The sequence below is a fragment of the Lissotriton helveticus genome, chromosome 2_1 (genome assembly GCF_964261635.1).
Source record: "Lissotriton helveticus chromosome 2_1, aLisHel1.1, whole genome shotgun sequence".
NCBI lineage: Eukaryota > Metazoa > Chordata > Amphibia > Caudata > Salamandridae > Lissotriton > Lissotriton helveticus.
Window position 1 is genome coordinate 964733685 of NC_136059.1, and position 26265 is coordinate 964759949.

The window sequence follows — 26265 nt, forward strand, 5'->3', positions numbered from 1 at the left end:
TCGCGGGGTTCGCACTGCTTGCTGCGCTCGCATCGTTTCGTGGATACGTTTAGACACATGAATCATGAAATCACACACTCAGCAGTGAAGTGTCAGACGGTGTGTCACCAACTCTCCGATTCTCACTTTTTTCTGTGTCTGAGCTTGAAGGGGTGGCGGGGAGGGCATGGGAACAGGGCACGCGGTTGAGACCCCTGCAGCCGCCACCAGCAGGGCTGCCTCTGGCTGGAAGTTCCCAATTGCACGACCCAGAGGATCTGCAGACTGTACGACGCATCCAGCGGGAAGCAGAGCTTCCGTTATACTAATAAAAGCAATTATCGAGTAGGGGGGGGCTTATGGTGGGTTAAAAGGGAGTTTGCCTCGAAACTAGGTGTCGCCTGCCCTACTAGTGATCCTCTTTGCAGGCTCGCTCTTCCTTTTAAACAAGGTACTTTTTCTGATGTGTCTGCTCTGGCACAATGGAAAAGTCTATGCACTGTGACTAAATTTACAGTCCTGCCACTTCAGAAAACTCCAATTCTGCAGGATCGGGAAGAGGCGCTTTCCTAGCTTATTTGACATTCGAGAGCGTCGCTTTTTCAAAGAATGTCCTGAGTCAGCAACAACAATCTGAAAGTGGTCCGCATTTTCTGCTAAAAGGAAATACATGCTGAGGTAGATAGAACTACCTGCCCAAGATCACACTGCTGAGTAGGAAAGCCGGAATTATACAAACAGGGGCCCCTCGGTTTAGACTGGGCAGGTTGGCCAATAGACCACATAACCTCCAAGTATATACCAGCCCTGTCTGTGGGAGGGCAGGAGCAAGGGCAGGTATGCGTGTCCCCTCTGTTTCGGGCAGCCACGGACTGAGCGCAACCCTCCCTCCCCCGTCCTCCTCCCCCCGCCCTCCCCATCCCAGTCCAGCAGCAGCATCTCAGCAGCAGGCGCTCAGAGCCCCAGCGGAGAGCGCCTGTAACTGCTAGTGGCGGAGCCCTGCACTCTGCCGGACAACCCCCCGCGGCCCCACTGCTCCCTCTGCCCGGAGCACGTAGCCTGTCAGCGGGGTCCTCCTGCCGGAACCCGAAGAGAGGACCCCGCCGCCGCCGCAGCAGCAGGGGCTCAGCCCCACGCGCGCAGATGAGCAGACAGGGCACTGGCATGGGAGCAGAGGTCATGACAGCCGGGCAGCCTCTGCGCACAGGACCCCAGTGTGGGCTGGTGGCTCCCAGCCCCGGGATGGCTGCGGGCTGCGCATTCAGAAAGCACCACTTTTCGGTGTGCTGAGGATGCGCGGGCCAAAGTTGCACAATTCCTTATTTTTTCTTTTCTGCATGGTCCCTGCCTGTGCCCACTGCGGTGCCCACTGCGTGCTCCAGCCGGCCGTGGAAGGAGGAAGCAGGCTGCGCTTTGTTGTGGAGCCCTGGTTACCTGGTAAGTGGACGCGACACAGAGACGTTGCTCTGGCAGGACTCAGAGAGGGGGAAGAAAGGTGTTCTGCAAACACTTTCTTAAACAGATACACAAACACAGCAAAACAACGTTTTTGGCTTTCAACTTCAAAAAAAAGATGCTGAAGGTTTAGCAAATGCCCTTAATCCCCCAAGTGGACGCGCGTTCTCATGCGACAGAAACCGATCAAAAGTTTAGGGTCTTTCTAAACATGCCCATTAATCAAAGCAACGCAGAAGGTGAGAAGAAGGTGAGAGTGAGACAGTGGTATCACAGTGACAGCTACCAGAAGCAATTCCCGAGAAAGTAAAGCTTTCATAATCCCAGTCTTAGAAGTGACGCTTTACCAGTTGAAAAGTAGTTTTGCATTTTTTTTATAGCAAGCCTTTCATTTGCCACGCACTTTTCTGTGAAGGCTCGCTTCGCAGGAGGCATGTGTTGTCGCGCGCCCTTAAGGGGACCCTTCACGTGCAGTCCTTTGGGAAGAGGGTACAGAGGTCTGGAAAGGATGAGTGGAGGGACTGTCTGAGGCTTGGCTGGTATCAACTTGGCGCTTCTTAGCTCAAACTTACTCACTTCATGGACCCTGGCCCCCCCTGGAGGCGCTTCGCTCATTATTCCTGGAAATGGTGTACCATCACTTAGAAGAAATATGACACAGGAGAGAAAACTGAGGTAGCCAAAGGAAACACTTGGTCACCAATACATATCATATCCTCAGATGTTCACGAGGAAATAAAACCATAAAGCCGCCCCTCTTTAGAGCGCATTAAAAGATTACAAAAAATGGATATTCAGCGAATTTATTATTATTAACGGTTAATGCCCACCGTCTTGATGCAACAAAGGCACAGTGCAAACACAGAATTTCAGATGCTTTTGGACAATCCAAGCCTCAGATTTTAGACTTCTGGCTTGACAAAAGTTGTATTTCACACTGACCACGGTTCCTAGTTTAGTTTGGAAGATGGAAGGTACCCGAGTATGAAATAACATCAGGTGCCAGGTTACCAATAAGGTGTCCTCAAACTGCGTTTCGTTCCTGGCTAGCGCAAGAAGTACCCAAGTGCATTTTGGTCTTGGTAGTCCATTTCTTCCAGTCTTGTTTTATATGCTTTCTTTTTAAAACATCAATATCTATACCACCCCCATGCCAAATTTGTAAGTGGGAACTCATTAAAATGTAGTTTCACCTGGTGAACAATGCAGGCCAGGGCCTACGCTTATCGTCGGTTGTAGGTTTTGACATATTAAAAACATCTTACTCATTCTTCCTCCCTCCTCGCACGCCCAGGCTGAGCGACAAAATATCAATGGAGTGTCACCAATTCAGACAGAAAGGGACCCCAAAAACTAACAATTATTTATCTAAACAACCATCAAATTTGAATAATTTCAATACAAGGCATGTGGAAATGTAGGGGAAATGCAAATATATATGTGCCCGTTATTATTATAGGAATAGCAGAACCCTTCAATGGTACATTTGACTTATACGTGGAAATTGGTTTTGATGAAGGCATGCTTGCACCTGTTTTATTGCTTTCTGCTGTTTCCGTAGTAAAGCACATGAATTAGCTTAACCTTTAAAACAGTAGCGTAGTAAATGTGCCATGGGTCGCAATGGAAGCAAGAACATTTGGTCTCACATCCCCTGGTTTGGTAGTTATAAAAATCCATATTTGGGGAGAAATGGGGCCCTCACCTCGGGGCACCAGTCCCACTGCACCTGCAAAACTACTGATAGCTAACTCTGTGCTTAAAAAAAGGCTCCCCGTCATTAATGATTAAGCTAAAATATCAACACAGTTGGGATACAGCTTTACGGCGCTGTTAGTAAAATTTGCTTTCAGCTGCAATGAGAATTGTATAAAGATGTCTAGACTCAACTCTGGGGCTGCAGATGTGAAGTTTCAGGATGGGATATGAACAGGGTCACTGTAATTATGTGATTGTGCAGTCACTACGTTTTTTGCATAATTAAATATTTCCTGCATTTGCCACACAATCCATCAGCTGCTGCATAATCTGCAGATTTTAACAAAAAATGACTTGTTTCTAGCTAAAGCTCAAGCGGTTCAAAAGTTACTAAAAATGGAGCAACACATGTTGCTACGTAGCAGAAGGCCCAATGCATAGGTTGGCTGGCCACCTTTTTATTGTTTATTGATATATTGGGTGTTATGCTGCTACTAATGAGGTGCAACCAATGCCCAGTGTTAAATAATGAAGTAGTGCAATCATAAAATGTGCTGCAATATGCCCATAATTTGCCCTTTCTTGTCGCATAAGATAATCAACCCTGCCACATAATTTGTCCCTCCTTGCCACATAATTCCAGTGGCCCTGGATATAAAGGAGTTCCTGGGCCCTTCTCTCATGCACAGTTACAGCCATGGCACTCAGTCAAAGCTCAGGGTACACACCTGTGCTGGGAGTCGGAGCAAGAGATCCCGGGCCGTGTCAGAGATGGGGCACTTAGTCTGAACTCAGGGAACACACCTGTACTAGGGACACTCAGTTTGAGCTCAGTGGACACATCTGTGCTAGAGACTCTAGCCGGAGAGAGAGCCTTTAAACACAAGAGGGAGCAAAGGGAGGCATGCAGACCCTAGACTTTTGCCACATAAGCATCCCCCACTCCTGAAAACTTGGAATTATATGAAGGGCACAGCGCACAATTATAGTGAAAGCAACAAAGCAAGCATTACAACAAAGTTTACCTTTTACTTCATTGGCCAGGGGTAGTGTTTCTGTAGGAGGGCAGGTTGTAGAGTGTTGGTATCTGACAGATGGTGGTGACTGAGAGCCAGACTGGGCACTAATGCCAGTAGTAGCAAAAATAGATCAAATCAGTGCCACACTGGACCAGGCGAGAGGGTGTAGCGACCAAGCCTGCCCCCCTCGATTGGTGTATTACAACCCAATTTTTCAGCCAGAGCTCTTTGAAGGCTGTCATCATGGCAGCCCATCTAGTCCGGTAAGCAGCTCCATAGCTTACAGCCCAATGGGAAAATGTCAGGATGCCTAAAGAGCCGCCAGGCCCTGGTAGCAAGCAAGTCTTGTTCTTTTGCATGCCCAAAAGGGAGCCTCTACATCGGCTTGGGTTGGCCATGCCTTACAGAGAATGCTCTACCGTTAATTTGTTAGGAAGTGTCAAGAGGGGCGTTCAAGACACTCCACACCTTTGGCCCTGCCAATGACCGTCAGTCACTCTCGTGCAATCCAGTTGGGTCTTCGTGGGACACATTGCTGTTTGTCTTGCTCTGGATGATATTGAGATGACCACAAAGTGAAAGGGTTTAATATCTTTTTCTAGAGGTGAGTTTTGAGATACAGTTGTCACAACAATGACACACAAATATAAAGTTTCACAAGGTGAACACTGGTGCTATCAGAGTGCAGTTCTCACAGCAGAAACTAGAGATCCTGGATATTATCCATTCCCTCTTCCAACCCGTCACATACTAGTTGATGGTAGCCTTTGCTGGGGACAGACAGACACACACGCACACACACACACACGTTGAAGCCAGTCTTTGCTGGTTTACATTTAGAAAGCTTAGAATTCGGATTCTGGCACTCCTTGTCTGAAACTGTTTCCTGCACATGGCTCATTAACTGGAGGGTAGTATGCTCCCAAGCTGGCATAATATGTCACATTTCACATAAAGGAAACTCAAAACATGTTCTTGGCTTTCATGGACCGGCAGATTATCCCTTCTAGAGAGCGAAACATGATTGGTCAGTGCAGTCTGTCGACTTGTCGGTGTAAACTGGCACATGTGAGGGTGGTTTGAAACTTAGGTCTGCCCTCGTCCCAAAGTGCTATCAGTGCAGGCCAATTCTGACAATTGTGTGTAGTGACTGTTTGTTCACTACGCTTTGTATGGGCTACCTTATGACCACGCTGCCCACAGAAGATCTTTGTTACACTTTGGTTAACTCAGGATTCAGCCTGATTATTGTGTTACTCTGGCATTTTCCAAGCGGGATGTAGACCACGGGGACTGCTTTCATGGCAGGACGGGTTGCCATCACCCAACTAAGCCACCAAGGACCCATTCTAGTTGTGTCCCCCCTACAGGGTCAGGCTGGTTTGAACATTTTTGCCAGGTCTAGGCGTGGTAAACTGGACTCGTAGCATTCTCCCTTTCCTGATAATGTGCATATAACCCGGTGTCGACAGACACAATTTAGGCAGTGGCAAGTGAGGAGTCCGAAGGTCCAAACAAAATACATGTCAACAACATGTATTCTTCTTTATGACGTGGCAATTAACTTTTGTAAATGTTTTTAAACGTGTTCCTATTTGGAGGAAAAGCAAATGTTTGTAAATCCCTTTAAATAATAAAACAATTAATAGAAATGTTGATGCACATTTCATTTGATAGAAGTGCGGTTTTGGTACGTTTGACACAGGGCATGCCTACATTGGTTTGTTTGGTGGAGTTGCAGTGCTCGTTTTATTGTTGCTGGGGTGTTTTGGCTAAGTAAGAAGTTACAAGCTGAGAAAATGTTTTCTGGAGGGGGATATTATGAAGTTAATTTCTGAGTAATTTAATAGGCTACTGTATGTACAAATGAACATGCAGGGCTCATAGGCAGCTTCTGAAAAGTGCCAGCATAGTAAGTGCAGGTTACTAGTGTCAGTGACTCTTAAGGAATGTAAAGACGGACTTACTTAAAACTATTCACACTACTATCCACCCAAGCAGATACCTGTGTTGTGCACGCTACGGCCTGTTTCTACTTTTGTTGTGCTTTTTGGGCTATCTGCGTGCAGCTCACGTTTCTATATATGTAGCATGTAAATAAATAACATGAATGTTATACATGAGTTATCATGTATGGGAAACACATTGAAAATGTGTTAAATTAAATATGTATATGGGATATGCCGATGGGATTCGTCAGTCCTGCAAGCAGACCCCCAAGTTTCAAAGCAAGTAATGATACATTTAACAAAAATATTATTACCGTGTGCATATACGTCATCAAACAATTATCGTGTGAAATATGCAATCTGCCTCTGCTACCTGTTGTTAACAAACTTTCACTCTTGCCGTACCTTCATGAGTTCAACAGCAATCTCACCGGGGCCTATAAACTGCCGCTTCCGGTGCACGTGAGTCAGCCTCAGGCCAACTTCCTTCAGCGTGGCACTGAGCGTGAGCGTGACCTCTGGGGGCACGTGCGTGCGCTGCTCCAGGTGCGTCAGGACAGAGGCCACAGGCAAACCCACCAGGCCCTAGGAAACACTTTCTTCACCCGGCCTACGGTGGCTGAGACGCACACGGGCGTTATTTTGTGCACATCCCCTCGTTAATACGTTCTAATCTCTTCTGAAGGGGGGTTGTGGCAGCGTGTGGCCACCCTCGTGCGTGTTTTTTTTTACACGGCAGGGAAAATACCCACAACTAGTGAGAGCAGCGTACACACTTCAAAGTGCGCGCTTGAACCCAGTGGCGAAGCACGGCCTGCAGCCAAGAGAGGCTTCCGAGGTTTCATTACAGATGCGACTGCCACAACCTCTTGTCTTTTAAGGATAGTGTCATTTTTTAAACAACGGCTAATTGAAGGACATTTGTCATCGGTGCAACTGAGGCCGAGAGCTGCGAGTGGCCGTATCAGCCCGGTTATATACCAGGGACCAGTTCAATTATCTGCAAAACTCGCACATTAAGGAGAAGTGTTATATATAAAACTAGAGATGGTAACTTAGAGTAGAAACATTTAACAATACTGCAAGTCTTAACCTAGTTCTCACTAACATGCGCTGGTTGGAGGAGAACGTTCGAATGTTTAGTATAAGGCAGAGTTATGACAAACTGCACTGTAAGTCTCTCGCTGCTGCCACTCGCGTATTAAATCACCCAGTTCTTCCCTTTCGAAACTACATTTGCAAATGCGTACTTTTCGAAAGCAGTGGCAATTGCTTTCAAAACAAAAATTGAGTCCACCAATTAAAACTATCCTATTTCTTTTTAAACATTTTTGCTGGGGACTAACCGATTTCATCTTAAATGTTTAGTGGTGGGGACTGTCAGTTGAAACAGCATTGTACCGCCTCCCTCTCCATACGACATTTCAGAAATGAAAAACTACATGCCTTCTCCATGATATCACTACAATAGTTATTTTAAACAGCAAAGTAACAAGAGTTGTGTACTCATAAGTAGGGGAAATAAAAATCCCACTGAACAGTGAAATAAACCTATAACACGTTATACTACTATTATTTAAATGGATTGTATTAAATGCAATACGCAAGTATTTATTGGTGCATCTTTCAGCAAGAGAGTGTCTTAGAAATATGACATTGAAATATTTAGTTGCGGAGTTTGCAATGTCAATTAATCATACTGTCATGATGCCACTAAATTACATACTTCTTTAATGAATGAACTATGCTAAGGTGAAAGAACTTGCAGAATAGTTGCCTCAGTCAATTAAGGACTACATTGAATTTCTGTCCTTTATATAACGAGACCTGATGGCTATTCTTGTGGATGTAATTTACCTGGTTTACAACACTCGCAGTGTACATTTAGAAATATCTTCTTAACTTGAATTTTGTATTATATCAACTATGTATAGCATATGTATGTTAGCATACTAAACAATGTTTTATTATATATTTTAATTTGCGATAAAATATAATATACCAAATTATGTTAGTTGCTCTGTTCTGTAGAAATGGCGAGGTAATACCTCTTCTGATGCTCTGTGTCCTGCATGTAAAGGAAGCACCAACTCCCCAGTCCACTTGATATTCCTTTGTTCACAATATGAAAACTTGAGGGCCAAGTGGATTATTCCTTTGTGCAGGCTTATTGGTGCTGGCCACTACCGAGACGTTTTCAGAATTCTTAATACTGATATGAGCATAATTGTGGTATTTGGCTCAGCCAAATTCCTGTTGGCTGTATGGATTAGACGGTCAAAGTTCCATGTGTACATTATTTACTGTGAATTACATTTAACCAAAAATGATAAGATCTGTTTACGAAAGTGTTTTATGTACTATACCTAATATTTAGCATTCACTAATTTATTATTTTGATGTTAATGACATGATACGCTTTTATGGCTTTTATCTAGACATGGGGTTTCAAATTGTATTCCTATAGAATGAAGTACCTTTATTGTTGATTGATGTTTGTCTCTTTTGTTTTTAACAAGACCAGTTTCTATAAAAATCTATTTCTGTGTTTGTAATACATGTAATACTTGTGATGTCATTTTTAAGATCTTTGTGATCGACAATAAATGTATGATGATTAGTTGCTCTGGGTTTTATGTTGCTCAATTGCTTTTTGACATATTTTATATGATAATCTAATTTTGAGTACGATTAGTACATTTTTTATAAACACATTTAATTCGAATTAAATATATTAATTGACAATCTCTTTATCAAAATCTTTCTTTCAGTGGCAGAAGCAATAATTAATAAATGGCTGGGTATTAGATTGATCATGTGGTGTGGACTGGTCACCTTTGTTTAAGGGTGTACTGTAGCTTGTTTGTTCTCAAATAGGCATTAAGTTGGAGTCTTCCCCCAATTCAGGTTTTTGGCTCAATATTGTGATATTTTTCTATATGGGGCTGAATAGTTAAATTAAGTTTAGAAAAATGTAGATTAAAAATGTATTTTACAAACTCAATGTAATGTGTTATATTCTACTCTAATGCTTTAGTTACAGAAGCGTTGCTCATGGCAAATACAAAAACACAGAGAATGTCATAATGTCATTTATGACAGAGGATTATATTTTGAATTTGTACAAATGAAAGAAATAAAATAAATCTATTTTAACACTCCATCTCTAGCTGAATTCTTGTCCAGCTAACCAATACTTGTTCAAATACTAAGTTAGGGTTGGTTTACCACTACTGGCTTTTCTGATCTTCCCCTTAAAATGAGACATGTGATCATAGTGAACTCTAGTGATTCCGACTATATAATGGGTTAAGATTGACAGGTGCACGCACCCTCCTATATCACCATGATAAATGCCTCAAATAATAGCTCGTCACTCTGCAAAGCTTCTACTCTCATTGTGGCCATCGGGGACCTCCAATGCATATGAACAGTTGTCAGATGAAGACACGTTGAAAAAACCTTAAGGGCATCTTCACTTAACCCACTCAAACAGTTACAGCTGCTAAGTTCTGACTAGGAGAGGCCTTTGATAATTTCAGCTTTTTTATTTGCATCAACTTTGCCTGTCAAAACTTCGAATACCTTAGAATGAGGAGGGAATCTAAGTGCACCAAATATCAAAGTAAGAAAAATTGCTAATGTCTGAGCCCCTTCACTCGAAATTTCACACACAACAATGAGTTCAAAGGCCCAGGGCCAACTCAAAGATGCTGCACCATCCTTCCGCTTGACCCTGTAGCTGCATCACCTATACACTGTCAGGAAAAGCTCCACTTACCATACCTGGGTGTAAGGCTTGCATGGTTTTTGGGATATTCAGTTGCTGAACTTGATGACAGGTTACATCAAATGTCAATGTTTCATATTTCTTAAGACTCTAATTCTGATTCTAATTAAATGCTCTAGTCTATTGCCAATCAAAATACCTCTTTCAGTGGCGAAAGCAACAGTCATCAAATATCTGGATAGTAAATAGAGCCGTGGTTATGGAATGGACTGGCCTCTTTGCCTTAAGGGTGTACCAAAGCTTGTTCAAGAAGAATTGTTGAACTGTGCCAAAGTTTTTTTCGAAAAGATTTATTAGCTTTAGAGCACAACCTAAACAAAAGAGTACATTTACTGCATTGTATTGAAGCATTTTTTAAGGTTGTTGCTCCTTGGTATGGTTGATCAAAAATATGACTCATTCCTAGCCAACACTGTTATTCCTGTTATTCCTCTAGTATATTACATTTACTATAGAAGTATCTGTCAGCAGTAATGTTGAAGAGAGTTGGGCTATATCAGAAATTCCCATTTGTTTGCATGGGTGTTAAAATAGGCTGTTTGGCCCATTCATTGTTTGAATGTAAAATTTCCGCTCTTTATTGTAAATGTAAATGTACATGTATTTATATAGCGCAAATCACCGACCCGGTATCTAAGCGCTTGCTTAGGGAACCTGTCCTGGTATTCCCCTGTGAGATACCCCGGCAGGGTATCAACAAGGTGAAAGCCAGGCATCCCGCCGCGAGGGGCCGTAGTGGAGATTAAGCAAGCTATTGCCCAGAGTCGCAGAGTGTGACCCTGTGAGTTGAGTAGGCACCGGAGCGAGAATTGTCGAGTCCGTGGAATTTTTGAGCCCGAGACCCGCCGAGGCAGGGAATCGAACCCTGGTCCACGGCCGATCTGAGCTTCCGGGTCTGCCGCCTCTAACCACTGAGCCACGCTTCTTTATTGAGTTGCCCACGTGTACCCACAAAAACTGGTCAGACTTAGACCAGCAAATGACTGGAAGTGTAATATTGCACAAGATGCTGTTTGGGAGCCATTTGAAATCTTCCTCAGCTTACAGAGTATGGAAGCATGAGGCAGTGATCCAAAAACTGTGTGGTCATGTTGACTTTGCTGTTGATTCCCAGGTTCTTAGCATGAATGGTGGGTGTCAGTCCTATAACTATTAGCCACAAGGTAGAGCCGCACTGTGAAATGTGGTTCCCAAAGATCACGATTTCCGTCTTGTTGATGTTCAGCGTCTGACAGTTGGACTTCACCCAGAGGGCGATTTCGTCCTGCAGGCATAGAACTTGATCCGGGCATCTTGTCCAAGAGGGAGAGAATGAGTTGTGTGTCATTGGTGTAGGAGAGGGAGTTGATGTCATGAGAGTGGATGATGCAGGCTAGAGTATCCATTAAAGAGAATCAGGCTCTCGGAGGATCCTTGAGGCACTCCACAGATGAGGTTGTGGCCGTCCAAGGTATACATTGGCCGTAACCCTCAACTTATTCTGTGATGCTGGCTGATGCTCTTCTGTGAAATAAAAACAAGATATCCCGGGGAATAGAGCGCATATGGCGCAAACCTATCGATCACATGTTTAAATCCCAGTGTGGACGGCTCAATCTTTCATCCCCCTTAGATCTGCAAAATAAGTGCATATTATGTACAGTGCTTCCAGAGGGCAACAACGGATGTAACAAGAATGACTGAAACACTGCATATAATCTGTACTTAGTAGGGTCAGTTGAGCCTATTGGATAATATTCTTGTATCGGTCATGGCATCTTGTTGAGAAGTTACAGTACCAATTCACACTCATGCACCAGGACCCACCACAACTGCAATATGAGTCTGCACCACATCTCTCCACCACACTGTCACCTAGCCGTTTCACTGCCACCCCACACCTTGCACTGCCACCTCATCTTCTTCGCTGCCGCATATCATAGCTACATATGCCGTCAATACACCACAGTTGCCCCTCTCCACAGTATTCAATCTCTAAGATCACATTACTCCCTTAAAATGGTTGTATTATTCCTTTCCGCAGGGACCCTTTCCTGGCTTGATATTCAAACGGATAGCTGGTAACTCTCAGGACTTTGGTGTGCTTCTGTCATACACTACAGGAATAAGTAGCTTACACAGGATAAGCAAGTGCACAAACAGAAACGATTAACATAGATCTCTTGAGACATTGCAGCATTTTCAGTTTTTGGTTCCTGTTGAAAATATAATTGCCCTGCTCTCCTGGCTTTGCTTCAAGCTGCGCACAGAGGCGTTGGACGTCAGTGGTAGGTGTAAAGTGTCCAAGAACTGTTCTTTACTTACTCTGGTGTCTGTATCTCCTGCACATAACGTAAATGAGGCATCCTAAAAAGCCCCTCTTCTCAGTAAACTGAACGATTGTGGTAAGGAGCTGATTATTTTGTTCTGTAATACCTTTCGGAGTATTTGCTTTAGTTTTATTGGAGGAAGTTTGCCAGATTACTGTCTAACCAGTTTTCCCCCAAATGTTTCTTTTAGTCCATTTCCCGCTTTTCATAGATTGGCGTGCGCTTCAACTTCACATTTCAGTCCTAAAATCTCTGGTTTTCTTCAACTCATCTTTCATTTAATTGTTTAATCCAGGGTCGAAGTGTTTTTGATGCGTTCTTGTTCCTTTTGCTATAAGCAAAGTGAATGTTTACTTTACACTCTTTGCAAACCTTCTCATCTCTTTAGGAAACGTTCGCATATGATTTAATATTTTACCAACCTCTGGGCTTGGTTAGACATTAAAGTATCTGCCAGCATTACACATTCTGGCATACTTGACTAATCGCCTATGAAGCATCTCAAGGTACATACAGAAATAATCTAATTTGTCCACATAAACTCTTTTAAACGTAAGACAAGGTTTCCTGGCTCTAAAGTATGAGAAAGGTGGAGAAAAAAATTAAGTTGCTGGGAGGGCTGAAAAAATTATACAGCAAAGAAAGAAGGCAAATTCTGCTGCAGTCATGTGGCACTTCTTGCCAATAAAACAGTCTGCAGTGTAACAAATCTTATTCATTCGGTGTGCGTGTGTCTCGCTGGGGGTACTTTAGTGTTCGAGAAGAAATGCTACATATTTATGCTTCTTCTTACGTCTGAAATCCCTGTTGATTTAACTGCAGCTTTGAGAGATTAATGATATCATCAACAATGTTATAAGAAATATATTATTCTATTCACCCTATCTGAATTACATTCAAGTGTTTATGTTTTTTGGTTCTTGCTGCAGGCCAAATCCCCCATACCCCCCCCCCCTCCGTCAAATTGAGATGTTTACACTATCTGGACAACATTGTTGCACTGTCATATCATACCAATGAACTACCGCCTGAACAGCCACCATGCCTGGGGTCCTACCTAAGGGAGACTTCTTCGAGTTGGCTGATCTGGACCTGTATACAGTGACGCAGCCGCAGCTCGAAGGGTTCCGCCGGGAGAGAGGAGTGCTTGACAGGGGAAGTGCCACAGAGGCAGATTTCCAGAAAGTCCTGCAAGCATGAGCATAGGCCTACCCAGAAGTGTCAGTGAATGGTGAGGGAGATCCTGAGTGTGGGGTGTGATCAGAGCTAATACAGGCATTTCTTGATGGACTACCTGTGGACGGGGGAAACCCTTTTCATTCAGGATGGGGGGCTACTTGGCCACACGTAGCAGAGTGTCCTCTAGGGGTGTGTCCTCCGAAGAGCTAGAGGATAGGAGGGAAGAAAGGATGCTGAAGTTGGAGCTTGTTAGACAGGACAAGGATCAGGCCCTAGCCCTTGCTAAATTTGAAAAAGAGCAGGTCTTTGCCAGATTGGAAACTGAGCAAGCATTGGCTGAAAAAAACTAGCCATGAAAGAGAAAAAGATGGTCCATGAGCTTAGCCTAGGGGAGTTGTTGTCATTAGAGTCGTACAAATAGGGTCCAACAAAAGTAGTGGTGTCAGCGCACTTGCTGCATCTCACTTAGCCCCGATAATTTTGTGTTGCCAGGATGTATTGGCCGTATCGGGCCTCAGTGTTGAGAGTAATTGACTGGGCTGAGGAATGCTTCCAAGAGTGACCGGAAGCAGGTCAAGAGACTGCGTGATGCCCCCTGTACTGCGCAGAACTGGGCTGGTGCCGGAAGGCACATTGTGGAATTGTTTGATTGAATGACTGTCGCCCTCAGCCCGCTTCTGCTCCGCATCCCGTGGTTGAACTTCCTGAGTGGTGGCCAAATCCCATTTGCTGACTACGTCCTAATAAGCACTGCTACCTACCCCACCTTTTTCCCTGAGACCCTGGCTAAGTGTGACTCCGGACGTAATCGGCCTATTATCACGTAGAGGGGGTTTATCTCCAACCTGTGGGCATAGGGTCGTCGGGGTTAGCAGAAGGACGGCTTGGATTACGGGGTCTACATTTGTATTAGCAACTGACCTGCCGGATATCAGTGGAACTGCATCATGGTGCTGTGTGTGTGTCTGTGTGTGTGTGTTTGTGTGTGTGCGTAAATGTGCTCCATACAGACCTGCCTGATATCCATGGCACCACATGTTGGTGCTGAGTGAGTATATGGGAGCAACTGCATGAGGACCGCCTGTTATTGACAAAGCTGCATGGCGGTGTTGCTTTATATGGTAATTCCTTGCCAAAAGAATACCATGTTTGACATTGATTTTTACCGTGCACCCTTGGCCCACAGTGCTGTTTAAATGTGTTGTAATTAGCTGTGTGTACACATTTTTATATCGTTGTGATCTGGGGTGCACCCTACTGTGTGGTATTGAATTATAATAATTCTCAGGGTGGGCCTAATTCTGACAACGTTTTGCACCACATAACGGTGCTGGGGGGTAAAGTAGGATGTTTTCCAAGTGTGCATACTACTGATGTCCTTTTAACACAGTTGGGCCTAGTACTGCCAGTAAAATTTCCAAATGTGATTTATGCCCAGGAATACATGATGTTTGTGTTGTGTTAGTTAATGTATAGAATACAAACTTTATTTACATACACCATGTGTGAAGTCTCTTTTGTGACGCCCAGTGTGCTTATTGTGTGAGAGTGCTGTGCCAATGTTTTACACATTGCCACTGTGATAAGACTGACTGCTCACTGCCAAGCTACCCAAGAGTGAGCTCAGGTTATACTGTGAGTGTAATCACCCACCCCTGACGGGAGTGGTAGGTTCTGCCTCAATAGGGCACCGCCTCATCCAACCAGAAAGTGCCATTTCCAACAAAGACTTACTGCGCTTTTTATGAAGTTGTGCTCTACTGAGAATATTGAAAAAATATGTTTTGCATTAATTCAAATTAGTGCTTGTTTTTTGTTTTTGTTGGATTCTCAGAAACACCAACCTAAAATGTCACAAACTGGTAAAAAACGAATGCGCTAAGCAAATCTGCACTATACTCAGTCTAAGGTAAAGGCTTATCAAAAGCATTGTGCGTGCTCTTAAGGTCCAGGATGGGCACTGCATATGTGTGGAATTTGGGGTTTTAGTCAGAATACATGTCTGTCTTTGCGCTATTGTGAGTGAAGGGAAGGATATATTGCGTGTTTATGTAGCTGTCTGGATTGTCTGGATTGTGGGCCTGAGCCCATGTGTTCAATGGTAGTCTTCACACAGGCGACTACCTTTATGGCTTGAGTTGTATTTCCCTCACAAAACTGTGCATGTTTCTGTACTAATTAGAACAAGCAGCTGTTGCGAGGGAGAGGTGTGGTGCCGCGGCCAGGGCGACTGACGCTGGAATCTGGGGATCAGGGTTCGATCCCCGGCTCCGGCAGCAGGTTAGCTCAGCACCATGTGACTCTGGGCAATAGCTTGCTTAATCTTCCCATCGGCCCCCAGCGCCTAGAGACCCTTACGGGTGATTGTGCGCTTTACAAATGTGGATTATTATTATTATTATTTATTATTATTATTATTATTATTATTATTATTATTATTATTATTATTATTATTTATTATTATTATTATTATTATTGCTTTCTGTAACACAAAGTTAAAATCCATATTGTCCTAAATATCCAAGTCATATTTGTGTTATTTATACAAACAAATGAAACATAATATGGCAAAACATTGCTGTTGACTGTGCAGCTTTGCAATTGCAAAACAATAAAAGCCTTCTTTGAAATCATTTAGTGGGAGTGAAGACTTTTTGTTTCATTGTGGTGCCATTCAAAGAGAAGTCCATCATTTAGTTATATTATGGCCATATATGATCCCCGTCAGGTGACATCACCGGCTATGTTTTCATCCCAGAGTAGGTCAAATGAAACCCTTTTGTGGCATTCATTTTGCAGGGATGATGACTGAGGCAGACACTTTCAGCATGACTTTCTCAGGCACATAAAGATGTAATAGAACCGAGACAGCCCAGGAGCCTCTTAAAGTGTGTGAAAACAACTCACTTGACAAAAACAGGGAGGGTGTGTAGTACACGGGTGTTTGGCACCTGAGGGGAGGACTGTTGTCATTGCTAAGTTTGTCCTTTAATAAAGTCGTCAAGCTGCTAGCACAGTGATCCTGCCATGGAGGTAGCACGTCAGTGGAGTTGATCCGGCTTGACTGGGGGGCGATGGTTGTGTGCCACATCATGGAATGCAACAAAATTATCGACCAACAATGCAGAGTGCACAATACCGACTTGCACAATATTTTCCAGGTGAACGTGCATAGGAGGCGTGTAGATTTACTATTCTAACTCAAAACGTATTGGCCGTGACGGTATTATGCAAGTCAATACCTTGCAGTCTATATTTATGCAGGGCGAAAATCCAAAGTTGATATTGTGGCATTGAAATGGCTGGACTGCATGTGAGAAGGTATTCTGGGCCAGCTCAATGAGGCTAAGTGTAGGCACTTTATGCATTGTTTGGGGGAGTCATTCAAATTGGGACTTGCAGAGGGAGCTCATTGCAGGCCAAGTGACAGAATAGTGGGCTTTCACTATATTCATTTCTTTGAGGTTTAGAGTACCAGCCTCAAAGCAATGAAATGTCTTGTCAAGAACTAAAAGTGATCCTCGGGGTCAACATAGGGGTGAGCAAGAGTTATCAAAAGATTCTTTAAAGAACTTGGGCTCTAATGTATAAAGCTATTTTTTGAGTTGCAAACTCTCAGATTCAGTGCTTGTGACTGAAAAAACGCTTGCAGCAACGTACTAGACACATTTTAGTACCTTTTTAATGACTTCTAAGAAATCGTGAAAAGTTTCACAAGCCCAAGTTAGGGTGGTAATCCATTTTCAAATGGAAAAGGGACCCTTGCAGCCCACTTGTTCTTTGTAGATGTTAAAAAAAGTTTGTTTGGGGATAGTCAGTGGTCCATGGGACCACTGTAAACTCTAAAAAAAAAAGAAAAAATGTAAAAGTGTCTATTAAAATGCAGCCCAGTGTCCTTTAACGAAAATGGGCAGCAATAAAACAAGTTTACTTTATTGAAATGCGATCACAGATATGGTGGTTTGCTGACCCCAGCAGGCCACCGTCACTGTGATTGCATCCAATCACTGTGAGTCAAATTTTGCGAGTTAACCTTATTAATATTTATGAGGCGGGTTGGATACCGATCCTCTAGATTTCCTATTTCTAGGAGCTAACCTATAAGTACATAGTTCAGTTCTTAAAACTCTTTACTGGTCCCAAAAACATTGGTCACAGCTTGTGCCCAGTATCTTGCGACCGGATATTTATACTTCAGGCCCAGAGTTTGCTTCTGCTTGGGCTAGATCACTAAATGTGAATTGAATGAAAGGAGTCTGAAACAGGTGAATGAAGAGCTGCACTTTAAAGTGAGGGCTGTTCACTAACAAGTGTTCCAGTTCGAGTTCAGGAATCGTGAACTTCCAATGTTTACTATTTCTCTTTTAAAACAAAACCTAATTCCACAATAATCTCAGATTGGTGAATAAATCTTTATGAATGTTTTTTGTAGCTATTATCCGACATACGTTTCACTCTAACAGTCCTGCTTAAGAGCCTCTTCATGGCTAATCGAATAGCAGTTCTTGTTATGGTAAAGTATCATGACAGAAAACACGCAGTTCATTTCTACTACTGTGTCATGTTGAAACATGAAATGTGACACAGCAGAAGGAAGGGGCGGCTAATGGTGACAAGTAACTACAATGCATCAGTGATGTCATTCGCTTGACTTGAAGAAATTCTGAACATGTGTTTGTGGCTAAGCCGGACTTTAAATTCTAGTGTGAATTTAAGCTGCAAAAGCATATGCTTGACACATGAGACCTAAATCTGGTGCTGGTAGGAGGAAGGGAGCAGGGGTAAATTCAACTCCCACACCACGTCAATGATCAGCTCCACCTGATTACTAATGGTACTGAAGATTGGAATGGATTTTTCTTCGGAATTAGGTGGCGAACCTAGGCCTTAGCACTATCTTGACTCTCATTTTCCATGTCATGGGCATATAACAGCAGGCATACCGACTGCAGTTATAAGTATGGGGTAGGAAGTGAACAAAGTGCACACAGTCAGGCCAGGCAGGCACTGAAAATGGAGCACCGCCCTGTCAGGCTCTTAGGGCTACATGTATCCAAATTGTATATTGCGAACACCTAATTGGGAATTTCTGAGAATTGTAATTAGGTCATCTCAATTTACGATCATTGAAACTCAAAGAGTTTCATACAGCAATTCCTAGGGGGTTGCAAATCGCTCTACCCCAATAATATTAATGAGGTTGATTGCAATTTGCCACCCCTTAGGAATCGCTAAAATCACGGGGATGGAGGCCTGCTGGGGTCAGCAGGCCACCATGTCGGTGATTGCCTTTAAATAAAGCAATCTTTTTTTTGGAAATGCATCCCATTTCCTTAAAAGAAAATGGGATGCGTTTCAAAATCAAAAATTAAAGGTTTTCTTTTCAGTTTTTACGAGTAGGCAGTGGTCCGTGGGACCACTGCCTGCTCTTAAAAATGCTGTAACAAACATTCACCATGGGGAAGGGGTACCTTGGTGACCCCTTCCCATTTGCAAATGGATTAACCCCTATTTGAAGTAGGTGGTAAAATGCGAATGTTTTGGTACCGCATTTCGGTGACAAAACATTTCTACATACTGATGCGATTCAGTATGAGGAAGGGACGCCCGAAATACATCCCTTCCTAATAAAGAATTGCAAACCCATTTTGCAGTAACAGGCTACCGAATCGCAAAATGGGTTTTGATACATGTAAAAAACATTTTTGCATTCGCAAACGCTGGATTCTGTGAATCAGCCCGTTTGCAAACGCAAAATAGCTCGATACATGTAACCCTTAATTACCTACCGGGAAACAATGAGGAATGGTGCATTTTTAAATGATTTTGAAACAGAGGCTCTATTGAAAGCGCCTTTTTGTTTGTGGTTTGGTGGGAGCAGAGTGATATGAAACAAATTATCCCTGTTTCACCCCACAAACGGCATGGATCCTAACGCTAGTAGGAAAGTATGTGATGTGAGACAGTTTCAGGGAAGCCACATTGATTGGTGAGTGGTGGAGGTGAGGAAAGTTTTTAATGAACTCACTTTCAAGGCAGTCGCGGCCGGCATGAATTGCTGGTGGAGAGGTTGTGCGGGGGTTCGCGTGGGTGGAGTTAATAAAACAAAAACTTACATTCCTCGGTCCTGCACCCTCTCTGCTCCTGGCTGGGCCCTGTGTTTTCCTGGAACAGGAAGCAGCCAGCCTCCTTCCCTCCCCTAAGCCAATCACAATGCTGCAATGGCAGAGTTGTGATTGATGGGGACGCCAACCAGCCAGCCGTCTATGGGGAGGCCAATTTCTCCATGTAGGTGCATGCAGCCTGCATGGAGAAAAGGGAGAATGCGCATGGCTGGTTTGGTTGGTCCAAGAGGGCCAGCCAAACAGTCAGGCTCCACAGCACTGGGCAAGCCACTCTTCCCCTGACCTCGAGCAGAGCCACCCACCCACCCACCCGCCCCCATCCAAATCCTTCTGCTTTCTCACAGTGCGAGAAGCAGAAACATAAAATTGTAGTTTTACCATTTTATGTTTCTGCTTCTCGCACTGCGAGAAAGCAGTGGAGTGACCCTCCTCCGCCCTAATGGAGGAGCCGCCCCCGACTCAAGGGCTGATATGCAAGAGCAGGGGGGGTTATCAGATGAATCTACGGTGTCAGCTGGTAGTGCATCTTTAGCTGGCCTTACTCATGCTATTTTATTGTAGCCGTAGTATCCATCATGTTACCCCATTTCTTGTATGTCTGCACACATGACTGGGCGTTTGTGACTACATGTCCTGTGTGCATATGTGTTGCAAAATATCACTGGTTTAGTGTGCAGACATTGTGGTAGTGCAACACACCAACATTGTATTACATCATTTACTCTCGGCATTCGAGACCTCACAAGCTCAGACATGCAAAGGAAGAGAACACTAAGCATAATACAGCAGTTGTACAGTATCTGCCTATTACACACATCCTCTGAAACTTCCCAGTGCAAAAGATAAAAGTTATTATGAAGAGCTTTCCTCCAGATTTATTTTAAATTACTTTTCAAAAGAAAGTTTGATATTAATTCAGCAGTGCTCCACGTGTCTCATTGCTACATACATCACGGTTTATAATCCGGAGTAGTGCTTAACTTGAGCTGGTGGTTTCCAGTGCTCTGCACCAGCACCTGTTTGTCAACACCTGCGCTTGTGACAGTCTGCCACAAGGTGGCACGGTCTGGCTAATTTAGAGATGACCACAACAACAGGTAATTATTAATTCAATTGCATTAGAATGGCTATTACCTTCTGCCAAACCCATTATTATAGCTTTGGAGACTGGAAATAGTCTGAATTGTAGGAGTGTAATGGCTAGTAGTTGTGTCGTTACTATCATTAGCTGGGCTGGCAGGGGCAATGGGTGATGCAAGCTGCAGTGGCCTCCTATCGAGAGCCCTGGCACTTATACTTTTTACAAACTAAGCGCTACTCCGAAGCACTGAGCTGGTTTCAAATTTCAGGTGATGAACGGATTTCTTAACAGTGTTCTTAGGAAACGATTCTAACCGTGTTAGCTTTTACTTCTGCCAGGATTTGATTCCCCAGAACACAGTTTGTGTGCCAGTTCAAATGTAATCCACCAGAGACAATATGTTTAAACTGGAGCACGGGTCATATTTGTAATTGGCTTTTAGTGCAGTGCGTGCTATGTGAGGTGAAAGTGACACCGGGTGAAGTGCAGACGGGGCTACCACAGCTGTCCCTTGATGAGTTTGACGGCAGAGTTTGGGGCTCGTGCTCACCCCTGGGGCTCTGGCCCAGCTCATTTCTCAAGATGAATGTCACATATTGTGCTTGTGGGGGCTCATGGAATGCAATGAGAAGATACTGGTTCCATGGAATGTGCAATGCAATGCGATGATTCTGGTTCCATAGACTGTGGAATGCAATTGAAAGATTGTGATTCAAAAGAATGTGGAATGCAATGGGAAGGGACTGGTTCCACAGAATGTGGAATGCATTGGGAAGGTTCTGGTCCCATAGAATGTGGAATGCAATGGACATTTTCTGGTTCCATGGAATGTGGAATGCAATGGGAAGATTCTGGTTCCATAAAATGTGGAATGCATTGGGAAGGTTCTGGTTCCATAGAATGTGGAATGCATTGGGAAGGTTCTGGTTCCATAGAATGTGGAATCTAATGGGAAGATTCTGGTTCCATAAAATGTGGTGTTTGATTGGCAAGGACAGCGGACTGGCAGCTCCCTTGCTCCCTGCAACATTCTTTCAATAAATAAACTTTTTACCTTATTCCATTGTGCTGGCTCCAAGGAAGATCATTTCAGTGTACGGACCGCCTTCACGCTGAGTTGGCCTGGGTAAATAAATTGGATTTCCGTGTAGGGATAAACATTCTTCTGGGGGCCATACACAGACTGTGTTTTATAAGTTCAGAAGACAGCAACACCTGGGCAGAAAGAGATTAATCAAACAACTCCCTCTCTCCAGAGCTCCGCAGCAAAATATCTCTTTTGACCCAATTAAGCATGTCACCTGGTGTGCTCGGTTCGAAATTAGGAGGCCAGGTCGTAAGGATGCTGGTGGACACAGGAGGACTCAGAGTTGATCTTTGGGAGCGACAGGCCATCTAAACACATTAATTGCAGGACACAACTTCATATACCCACTGCTGAAAATACAGAGAAACAGTTGTGGGGCAAGATGATGCACTCCACATATAACCCCAACCTGCTGTGCGATGGGCAGAGGACGGATGCTCTATGTTGCTGTTCCCAGAGTGAGAAATGTCTTGCAACTTATTCTGTTATTTAATAAATGGTGGCTGGAACGGGACATTTTTAAATGTGTGGCTCTCAAAAATTACCTTTCCTAGATTTACATAGACATTGCCTGACGATCACCACTGGGATTCCTAACCTTGGCTTTAAAGAAATATTGGTTTTTTTAATTATGGTCCGTTCATGGTCCTGTCGCTGCTTCTCTCTGTATTTACTTCTAGTTATACTGCAGACTGTGATTAAAAGCAAACGTGCGCGGTGACATTAAAAAGAACAAAACACATTTAAAATGCATTAGCGAACACATCAGGATTCAAGGCTTGTCTGATTGACATTGGAGCGTACATTCACGGCTATGATACTATTTAATTTGCTGTTAGTTCACCCCTGCAGTCTAGAAAATAAGTGCTTACCACTCTGCCTCTTATCGTGCTATTGTTCAGGCTGTCAGGTGGCCCTGGCGGTAAAACTAAGCTGTTTGTGCTTCAAAATTGCAGAAAATTATATCTTATATTACAGCAGACACCCTCACAGCACCCTTTCGAATTTAAAATTAACAGTGTGAAAACAAAATATTGTTTTATGGAAACACGTCATCCATCTTTCTGAATCAAAGATCCAAAACTACACATCAGGCAAGAATTACAGAGTTAATTTCTGGGACATCTTAAACGCCTTTCAAATGTCTAATGAGTGGATGGTTCCCATACTTACTGAAAGCATTATTCCAGCCCGAGGAGGCGAGGGCATTTCATGACTTACAGTGGAAATCGGAGTGGAAGATGGCATGTTAAAGAGCTTTTCTGCCATAAAAAAGCTAAGTATATAATGGTTTTCTAAAGGTCAGGTGGTCTTCAGGTCTTCAGTTGTTCTTGTACAAAATGCGAGGGCATTCCAGAGGAAGGATACCCGGATTGAGAAATTTGTGCGTATATACGTTCTGTTCTGTTAGAAATGGGGGTTTCTAGTTGGCAATGGTTTGCACCTTTGTCCAAATAGGGACTCCTGCTTCTAGTCAAGATAAGGGGGATACACTCCTAGATAACCCCTGCTCACCCCCTCGGTAGCTTGGCACGAGCAGACAGGCTTATCTCAGAGGCAGTGTGTAATGCATTTGTGAACACATATACTATATAAGTAATCTTTACTAGACTTAACACAGGAACAGACAGCAAAAATCCACAATACAGTAATCAAAAATAAGACTCTCAAATGGTAGAAACAGCTTAGTTCAATGTAGATGGTAAATGCAACGCTTTTCTCTCAAAATACCTTGGATGCTTCACGCAAAACAAACAAAAGGGTCGCAGGGAAGGTGATGCGTGAGTTCCTTGCTGGGGAGGTGATGCGTAGGTTCCTTACTGCAGCGGAGGGGAGGTGATGCGTAGGTTCCTTACTGGAGAAGAGGTGATGCGTCGGTTACTTACTGCGTTCCGGTTACGATACGACAAGATGGCGGCCCGATGCAACGATACGGTGCAATGCGACAAAATGGCGCCTATGATGCAATGCGACAACGGCAATGCGACGAAATCGATAAACTTTGGGCCGTGACAAGCCCTGCGACACGCTTCTCCGGTGATACAACTTGCTTCGTCTGCGATGCAACGGCAAACAGCGGTGGTGGCACGCTTCTTCGGCGATGCGACGACGACTGCTGCGGCGGCGACACGCTTTTCCTCATTGCGTCTCGCTTCCAGCTCCCAGCGACACGCAGTCTCTCAAAGTGCCCAAACACCAGCAGGCACCTCACTGCAGGTAGAATTCCCTGGAAGGAAATTCAGGGGGAGCTGGTGGTGAACCCTGAGACTTCAGAAAAAGAGGCAAGTTCAGCTTCAAGCCTGTGGAGATCTTCTTCAAGATTGTGAAAGTACACACAAAGTTCCTTTTCTCCTTTCTCTGGCAATAAGTAACCACTGAAGGCCAACCCCAAACAGCAAACAGCACAGGGGCAGTCTCCTCCTTCAGCTTCCTTGACTTCTCTCCTCAGTAAAGGTTCGTCTTGATTCCCAGAAGTGATCTAAAGTTCTGGCGTCTGGGCCCCAACATTTATACTGCAAAATCCTTTGTTCTCTGAAGGCAGAGAGTGTCTGTACCTAGTCAAAACCAGTTCTGTCCTCCTGAGTGCAGCTTCCTGGCTGGAGGTGGAGTCAGCATTGTTTCAGAGCAGACCTGGCCCAGGTAGCTGAAAGGAAATCTCCTCCCCCTACTCTCTATTCTATGTGGGCTCAGATTAGTGAAAGGAAATCTCCTCCCCCTACTCTCTATTCAATGCAGGTTCTATTCAGCCCAGCCCTGACCCATCAGACTGCTGGAGCCAAGGCCCTCTCCAGCCCCCTGTCACTCACAAACCAGACATGGAATACACAAACCCAGCAGAGACATACTGGATGGTTTGGCAAGCAAATACCTACTTTCTAAAACTGGTATTTTCAAACACAGAATGTAAAAATCACCCTAACTAAAAGATGTATTTGAACATTCTGAGTTCAGGCATACTAATCCCGAATTTCTACCTTGTTCCCTGGGTCAGTTAGGATTATAAGATGTTATAATCAAACTGCCCATTCTGGCCTATGGGAACAGGTAGTCTCCTACTGCCATATCGACTAGGCAAGTGCACCCACTTGCCAGGCCCTAACCTTCCATTTTCTTACATGTGAGTCACCCCTAAGGTAGGCCTAAGGTACCCCTGTGGGCAGGGTGCAGTGTATGTGAAAGGTAGGACATGTCCTGGTGTGTGTAACATGTCCTGATAGTGAACTACAGTGAATTTTGTTTATCACTATTGAAGGGCTCTCTGTCCCATAGGATAGAATGGGAGATTATTTATAACATCATATACATGTAACTTCCCATTGGGACAAGATAGGAAGGTGGAGTTTAGTATACCTAAATTCAGAATATAATGATGCATATTTTAGTAAGGATGATTTTTACATTCTGTGTTTGAAAATACCACTTTTAGAAAGTATTTACTTTCTTGCTTAGCCATCCTTCTTCCCTCTGCTGTTTTGTGGATTGACTGTCTGGCTTTGAAGTGAGAGGGGCTGGGGATGTGCATTCACTGTAGACAGCCCCCGGGTGAGGGGGTTTGAGGTGGGTCCTACATTTCCTGGGTGACTCAGAGCTGAGCTGAAAGACCTGGGCTGCATTTAGAGTGGTGGGAGGAGTTTTACTCACACCCGAATAAGCAGTGTCTCCTCTGCACAATGAGGTCTCCACCTACTGTAGTGATGCTACACTAGAGAGGACAGAACTGGGTTGGACTGGGCTCAAAGAACCTTGCCACAAAGGGAAAATGTCAAAATGGGGTATAAGTAGTGGACCTTAAACCCCAGAGAATTAGATCACTTCTCGATTCCAGAGGAACCTTTTGCCAAGGAGAAGAGCTGGAGAGCTGTAAGGATGTTTACTGCCCCTTTGCTGGGTTGGCCTGCAGTTGTTGCTTCTGCCAAGGAAAAGGACAAAGACTGGAACATTGCTGTGAACCCGCTTGAAGAAGAATCTCCAAGGGCTTGTGTGTGCTGACCTCCTGTTCTGAAGTCTCAGGGATAAGAAGACTTCTCTACCAGCTCCCCTGAACTTCCTTCCTGGGAGTTCTGACCTGCCAAGATGTGCCTGTTGCTGGGCCTCTGGAGGTTGTTACTGCAGTTGGTGCTGAAAAAGAGGCGCAACTAAGAGAAGCACGAGGCATCCACATCCGTTTCCGACGCATCGCCGCTGTGCCGCTGAAGAAACTGATGCAGTACCTGCCCACGGTTGGAGTGAATACCGCACAAAGAATCCCGTGGACTGATCTCCAAAGTTCATAATTACCGCACCGATTCTGATGCAGGCCATGCTGTGCAGCTGCAAGAACCCACACATCGTGGGACTGCAGCTGGAGAGACTAGCGCAGCGTCGGGGCACCAAACCTACAAGGACACCGAGGCTGCAGTAAGAAATTGATGGATCACCTCCCCGCACAGTTAGAAACCAACGCATCACTTTCCCTTCAGTAAGGAACAGACCCATCACCTCCCCCGCGTGGCAGTTAGGAACCGATGCATCACCTTCCCTGGAATAAGGAACCGATGCATCACCTTCCCTGGGCGTAAGGAACCGACACATCATCATCCCTGCTGCTGTTTTG

The 26265-nt window shown here is 44.2% G+C and overlaps 1 protein-coding gene across 1 annotated transcript in view; it reads left to right on the plus strand.

Annotated features, from left to right (window-relative positions):
* Window positions 1-1247: 1247 nt before the first annotated feature.
* The window catches only part of GLIS3 (GLIS family zinc finger 3), a 1035169-nt gene continuing 1010151 nt past the window's right edge, over window positions 1248-26265 (plus strand). The window contains exon 1 of the mRNA XM_078677400.1: window positions 1248-1416. The gene's annotated coding sequence lies outside the window, so the exon portion shown is untranslated. The remainder of the gene's footprint in view (window positions 1417-26265) is intronic.